This window comes from Corvus brachyrhynchos, unplaced genomic scaffold (assembly GCF_000691975.1).
Source record: "Corvus brachyrhynchos isolate BGI_N302 unplaced genomic scaffold, ASM69197v1 scaffold43, whole genome shotgun sequence".
Classification (NCBI taxonomy): Eukaryota; Metazoa; Chordata; class Aves; order Passeriformes; family Corvidae; genus Corvus; species Corvus brachyrhynchos.
This window is the reverse complement of record NW_008237353.1, coordinates 2,031,576-2,039,384: the sequence shown is the minus strand read 5'-3', so window position 1 is coordinate 2,039,384 and position 7,809 is coordinate 2,031,576.

The following is a 7,809-nucleotide window of genomic DNA, read 5'->3' as shown; positions in this document are numbered from 1 at the left end:
GGAGCGCCCCCTGCAGCCGCGGGGGAACCATCGCACCTGCCCTGCTCACCGGGAGCCGCCAGCGCCCCTGCCGGCTGCGAGCGGAACTGCACCCGAGGGGAAAGGGCCTGACAGCCGAGAAGGCTGGCACTGGGTCTGTGATTGCTGTTACTGCCAGAGTTGTTGTTGTTTTGTTTGACTGGTTATATACATATATATATAGAAAGAGTAAAGAACTGTTATTCCTATTTCCCACATCTTTGCCTAAAGGCCCTTGATTTCAAAATATAATAACTTGGAGGGAAAAAGGGGTTATATCTGCCACTTCAAGGGGGGCCTCTGCCTTCCTTAGCAGACACCTGTCTTTCAAAACCGAGACAGGTGTACTTTAAATCCATTCTTTTTTCCCCCACAGTGCTACATGGCCTTTACAAAGAGCAAAAAATAAATGTTATTTAGCTCTTCTGAAAAGATAAAGACGTAACACAACAGGACCACTTAAAGTGCCATATCAAACTGGAGTACTGACCTTACATAATCATTTTTCTTTCTATTTAGATATATATGTGTACAGATTCTCTTCTAACTGTACCTACATATGCCACACAAATCTATGGCAGTTTGTCCCACAGACAACAGGTAGAATATTATGCCTTTTTCTGTGTTGTCAAGTATTCCTATTGAATTGCATATTCTACAGTTCTATTGTATGCAAACTGGAAGTTGACATTAGAAGACATTTTTTCTAATGCAGCCTTAGATTTTTATCCTTTATAAAGCCATCATCTCATTGATAAAGACTTACCACATTTCATCATGGGACATCAGTACTGAAATCTCACAACCACAAAGGATTTCAGGACCTGCAGAAACAAGGTTATGGAGTTATAAAATTAGCTTTCCATCTCTCCTTTGCCCCTTTGATTGTTGCCACGTATTGCTGTCCCACAGTGTTTCAGTCCAATGTTTTGTAGGGACTCACACTCCCAGCTCTTTTATCCAGGGTCTCTACCATATATGTGGTCTTTAAGAACCACAGTCCTGCCGGGAATCTGGGAAATGTCTCATAAAATAAAACAAGGGTGTTTTCTTCCACTAGATGTCTAACCTACCTGATAGCAGCTGCGTTTAAAAGTCTCTGGCTGGCCCATACTGAATATTTAAAGACAATACAAGCACTTACAGTTCGAGGTTGAGGCACAAGCTTTGCATGCCACAGATTAAGACCCTGGAGGAAGGTAAAGGACTTTGCTGGTTTTTGCCATGTGTCCCTGAGAGGTGCCCAGCCAGGAAGGACACTCCTGTGCTGGTGCTCCAGACTCCACAGAGGAGGAACTCTACCACACAAGAGTAAGCATGGTAGTGATTGCATGATTATTTTGAGATGATTTAAGTAATAGTTGCTGCTGAAAGAGATGCTGCCCACCCCTCTGCTCCATGAGGCGCTTTCCCCAGGCCTCCTTGCATTCCCGATTACATTCATGTATTCTCATGCAAATGAGGTCAGGGGGCTGCTCTGTCTGAAACTCCAGAAGAAACCCATATTTTCCAGCCAGATCACTTTTTGTTCTCCCTCACACATTAATGCAATGCCAGTGCAAAGCTGGGAGCAGCAACATCTCCTATGGTGCCAGGGGAGTGTGAGATCACACATTTCAGCTGCCGTCTGCATCTAGACTGGCTGAAAAATGCCATGAAAATGCAGCCTAGTCTGTCTGCTGGTATGCCTCAGGTTATTTGGATGAACCTGGCAGACACGCTTAAGGAAGCTTGAGCTGCTTCTGGTTCATCTGCAGAAAGATACTCTCATCTCCTTTTGAGAGAACAAGGGTAGGCAGTATTTCTGTGGAGCACCACAAGGCTGCAGGGCCAGGAAGACTCACTGATGTCCCAGAAAACAGGTCTGGTGGGTACCATCACGTACTTCAGGTGGGCACATAGTTTATGAAATATGTAATACATATAGAAATGCGTATGCATAAAAATTGAAGCTAAAATATATTTCTGTGTTTTGTCTCCTAATTAATTAATTCTACTTTACTGTATAAATTAATAATACAATTTCTACTTTCAGGGGAAGGGTATTTCTAGAGGCAAAAGGTTCTCTCTGATTCATTATTTCTGTCTTTGTTATCACATTTTGGTGACAGAAAAGGGAAGAAAGAAAATTACAAACTGAACGGCCTCATGAAATTATAAATTATAAATGAGGAATCCAACCTAAAGTATGTGATAGGACACCTTGCCAATCTGGTTTCCCAATATTTTACTATTTTTCTTGGATACTGTGTGCAGTTTTGGTCACCACAATATAAGAAGGACATTAACCTGTTAGAGAGTGTCCAAAGGAGGGCCATGAGGATGGTGAAGGGCCTTGAGGGGAAGCCGTGTGAGGAGCAGCTGAGGTCACTTGGTCTGTTCAGCCTGGAGGAAACTGAGGGGAGACCTCATTGCAGTCTGCAACTTCCTTGAGAGGGGAAGAGAAGGGGCAGGCACTGAGCTCTTCCCTGTGGTGACCAGTGACAGAACACAAGGGAATGGCCTGAAGCTGTGTTAGGGGAGGTTTAGGTTGGATATTAAAAAAGGTTCTTCCCACAGTGAATCACATGGTGTGGCTCTTGGGGATGATGCTGTGCAGGGTTAAGAGCTGAAATCAATTATCCTTGTGGGTGCCTTCCAACCCAGCATATTCTGTGATTCTGCAAATACCATCTCCTTTCCTAGACAAGAAAACAGAAGTAATGCTACTTTTGGTTTATGAAATGACTGAGTACCTTTTTAGTTCCAGTTATGTTCCAGGAATGTTAGGTAGTGTGATAGGTGAATTCCTAGTTCTTACATACTCTCTTCTTTTTTTGTCTCCTAAAGTTGCATAGGAGGGCTTCAAACCACCATGAGTAATAAGGAATTTTCTAAAGAAAATTGCTCTTGACATGTTTTTCTTTGTAAATAGGTGTGGTATTCTGCTCAGTGTGGCACAGATATTTGCTTTTTGGTGTTGCTACAGTCTGTTGTGCTCAGAGGTGAGCAGCCTGCTGTAAACTCAGCTCTGTCCTCCAGGCAACTCCACAGATTTCTACATGGCTCGTTCCTTGCCTGTGTTTCTGTTACAGTAATGTGGAGTGAGACTGCTTCCTCTTGACTGCAAGAAAAATAAGTCAGCCTCCAGACTTCCTCCTTTCCCCAAGCCAAAGCTTCTGCAAGTAACTGAAAATGGATGCTTGTTTTCAAAGGCATGATTTCAAGCTGAAGACAGGTTGCGTACTTGGGCTTTGAGAATTATCACACTCTTCTTGATGAGGGGGTGAAAACTTCTCTTTGATAAAAGTGTATATATCTCTAAATAGAATATAGGCACTAGCAAAGCTGATTTTGAAATTTCCATTTAAATAAGCAAAAAGCAAATGCCATTTACAAACAATAAAACAAATCTATTTGTCCAGTACCTACCCCACTTGCACAGTGATAGATAGTGTTGAAACTAACTGAGGGTAATGAGAAGAATCTATGTAATGCATCTATCTGGAAAACACATTTTTTATTATGAGTGAAACGTCAGGCTGTTCTATGTAGTCAGGTTCTGTCCCTTAGATTTCAGTTTTCTTGACTTTTGAGGTTTTTGTATGCATGCACAAAATCCAAATACAATTCAGCTTAAGGTGCTGAATGCTGTCTCTTCGGGGATTACATGAATGCCACATCTTTTCAGTCAGTAACAAAATACCTACTTAAATTTTACCTTGGGCTTGGAAAACACCAGTCAAGGTAAGCACAAAGAGTATTCATTCTTTCCTATCAGTTGCTACTTCTCCCATCTCCAGTCTCATACACAAAATGTGAAGGTTAAAATCCTGTAAACTCAGGGTTTCTAAAAGAACAAGATTATGTAAGTGAGCCTACAAGAAATTTATATGTGGTTTCATTGTGTTACAGAAATGCCTGTTGAAGGCACCTCTGGAAATCCCCTCAAAGCAGAATTAACGCCAGTCATGGCCTTGCCTGGCCAAAGACTTGGGCATCAGCCCAGAGTTATAAACCAGCTGTTACAGCAAATAGGTATTATACAAAAAGAACGCCAGTTGGACACAGTAGTGTGTAATATGCAGAATAGTAAATTGGACACACTACACAACACAGTTTGTTTAGAACTGTATTTTCAGAAAAATATTTTTCCATCTGCTTTGCAACCACTCTCCTACAAGGATAGCATTGATGCTGTAGGTTTGGGGTCTGTGTGCTGTTGTTGGGTTGTTTCCATTTTGATAACTTTTAGCTCTATTCAAATATAGGAGTTTATGAAAAAAAAATTAAGTCGGGATGAATAAGAAGGTCTATATGTTTGACAGTTCAAGCCCTGAATCTACAGAATCTAAACTGCATTTATTGCAGGATCAGTGCCTCAAGCACAATCTCACTGGAGCCCTGGGTTTCACTGTAAGAGATTTGAGCAGATTTCATTGTCGCCATAAAGCTCTAATCCTCTTGCTTTTTATTCTATGAAAAATCAGTTGTGACTTCCTTTAAAAAACTCTGACAGATTGTTTTTTAGCTAGAGAAGCAGACTTTCTTCTTTGCCTTGAGGTTGTAAAGACAGAATAATTTTACACTGTCTAGATTACAAAAGAAAAATGAAAATTGCTTCTTCTAGCTCTTCTCTTTGTAAACCCATCCAAAGAAATATTTTCTTTTCATTCTCGGTAACATTCACACACACACACATATATTTATATGTACAGTTAAAAGTTAAAATCATCTTACCCTGTCAGGTTTCTTTGTTCAGCTTTCATACCTTTCATATTACCAACAAATGTTTATCCACCTTCATGGCGCTTTGTTATCATAGGTTTGGGGTTTTTTTAACAAGCTGTGGCCCTATAAGCTTCAGGGAACATTGTTTATTATGGCTATGCTTTGTTCTTCGTTTTGTTTAGAAATTCACCTACACTCTATGCAACAGAAATGTTCTTTGCAAACAAAAAAGTTCAAGATAATACAAATTTACATCTGTGTCAAAAATGACACCTTTCTTCTCTCTGGCTTTTGTAGTCATGAGAGTAGCAAAAAGTGGCTGATTCAGACATAAAAATTGAACATGTCCCCAGATTCATATTTGGAGTTTTCACACTTGTATTAGAATACATGTGTTTATTATGAGACCTGTACTCCATTCACTAAATTAAGCTTAATTTCCTGATCAAGGAATTATTCTCAATATATAGTCCTTCAAATCATATTTCAGTTCATTTGCAATGACAGTTGTAGGATTAGACTTCCAAGCAACTGTATCATAGAATATTTATGAATAGAGAATATAATTAAGTAATTTATAAGCAAAAATCAGGAAAATGAAAGAACCACACTACGACAAGAAAAAAAGAGCAGTTATTCCATCTTCTCTCCTTTTTTTAGATTAGATTTGTGCTCCTAAGGATCCTGTGCTGCTTCTTATAAAAATAGGGTTTGATTTTACTGGCCAAATTCCAACTGTATTTTGCCTAACTAATTGCTTCTTGTGTTCATAATTGGAAAAATCATTCCTGAGTTTCCAGCCTTGCCTGATTTACTTTTATAGTGTCCTTAATTCAGTATAAACCTGGGACAGCCTTCACCAGGAGATGATTGATCTTTGAGGGTAGATGATGGCACACTTAGCTATGCTGAGCATGTCACAGATCAGTTGCAATGTAATATCAGTTATTGCTTCTCAATATCCAGCAAAGCAAAAATCCCCTCCTATCACTAGATTTCATCAGTTCTGTGGAAATCATCCTAAGCAAAATCCTCCTTTCCATACCTCAGACATGCATGCAAATGAGAGATGAGTGAATCCTTTTATTTCTAGATCAGGAGCAGCAGTGAATTGCCAGGGCTGGCTGAGTTACCCAGAGCCCTCCCATCTCTTTGTCCAGTGCTGCAGAACTTGGATCTTCTGAGGAGGAGAGACAGATGGCATCCGAGCGCTCAATACTGCAGAGTAAGCTTTCTTGTGTCCTTTTAATCAGCACTGCAGCCAGCTCTGCCTGTGTATCCTGTATATCTTCCCCTTTCAGTCTTTCCAAGAGCCAGGCATGGAAATTAATAGAATCTGCATATGTTAGGCTTAGCAGCTTGCTGACCCCAAAATGAAATGTTTTATGGTTTGTTAAATTCAACCAATCTGCTTGGAAGTTGATGCTGTTACTCCTGTGGGTCTCTTTTCTCTACTTACTAGGTTTGATACTCCTGTGTGTATGAAACGCTCAAGTGTCAGCAGACATTATGCTTGAGTTACGTAGTGTAAGAGCCCAACATGGAAATAGGATTTTAGAAATTGCCGGTATTTATCTTGAAATGTGATTTTAAAAGGTAAAAAGTTCCTATTAAGGCAGCTAGTCATGGGAAAGGTGTGATGGGGGAGTGGAATGGAGAGACCTAACTGGCTGCTGCCACATAGCAGCTTCTGCCACTGCTGCCCTTTGGCCAATTCAGGGGAACTCTAAGGAAATACAGACTTTTAGAGGTCATTTGTGGGCAGGAAGGATACACAGTTGAGAATGTATCTGGGTTTTAATGAAAGCTTAGCCACAGATTTATTTGTATTTTGAGTTCAGGAAAGGCACTTGATCTATCTGTGCCTTAGTTCATTTTCAATGAAACTAGGGTAAAAATGCAATTCCTTTTTCAAAAAGACACTGAGAGTTGGTGTATACTTTTTGGCTGTATTTCCATGGCAGCTGATCAGACATGAGGTCTCTTTTTTTCAGACTCACTGCTTGCAGAGAAAGCCTGTGCAGTACCAAGGGCAGCACTGAGGTTGTGGCATGGAAATGTGAAAGCTTTCAGATGCCTGAAATGAGAGATGCTGCAGTACTAAGCAGTGTGAATTTCTCAGTTGAATCACCCTTTCTCCTCGTCATGTCCTGCTGCTTTATGAATCACATGCTACCGCAAGACAGTACTGTGGTATCTATCCCTCCTTCCTTGCAATTCCCCCCCTCCCACCTCTGCTTTGGTGCCCCCACTTTAGCATGTTTTATTGTCACTGTAGAGAGAGTAACACTGACCTTTTCTTTCTGCTCTGCATTCTTTGTCTCCTCCTCAGTTCATTTACTTCAGCAATAAAATTATACGACTCCAGACAAGAGTTATTTACAACATCTGTTTGGAGGCAGTTCGACAAGGCTTGGGTAAATACAGATCTGGTGAAGTACCCCACAAAGATTCTAAGTGATTGCTTTACAGGCTTCCAAATCAGACCCATTCTTTCAAAACTGGATGTTTTCCATGGGCTAATTGGGTCCAATTGTCAGTAAGAATCAAAAGTGTTTCCATTTTGACCTATTGCTGGAGGTCATTCCATGTCAGATATAATGAATCTATGGTACATTGTATTCTCTGTGATGTGATCTGTTGCATAACAGAATCTGAGTTTATTTAGCACCATGTTCAAATAAATAATGTATTAGTACAATGCTAATTTTGAGAAATTAGTAGGGTCATGATACATCTGTGGGCTTCTCTGAACATATCTTTTTTTTCCTTAATTGTCCCATCCAAGTGGAATTTTGGTAAATGCAACCTGTATCTGGATTTCTTTCTATCTGCAACAAGCAAGATCTTGTAGGTAAGGCGCTGAAATCAGGCGAGGACTGTGTGTGTTCTGGTAGCCTGTCTAGGTTTGAAAGACAGGTGTCTGCTAAGGAAGGCAGAAGCCTCCCTTGGAATGGCAGATGTAACCCCTTTCCCTCCGAGTTATTATAATTTTGAAATCAAGGGCTTTTAGGCAAAGATGTGGGAAATAGGAATAACAGTTCTTTACTATTATATATATAACCAGTCAAACAAACAACA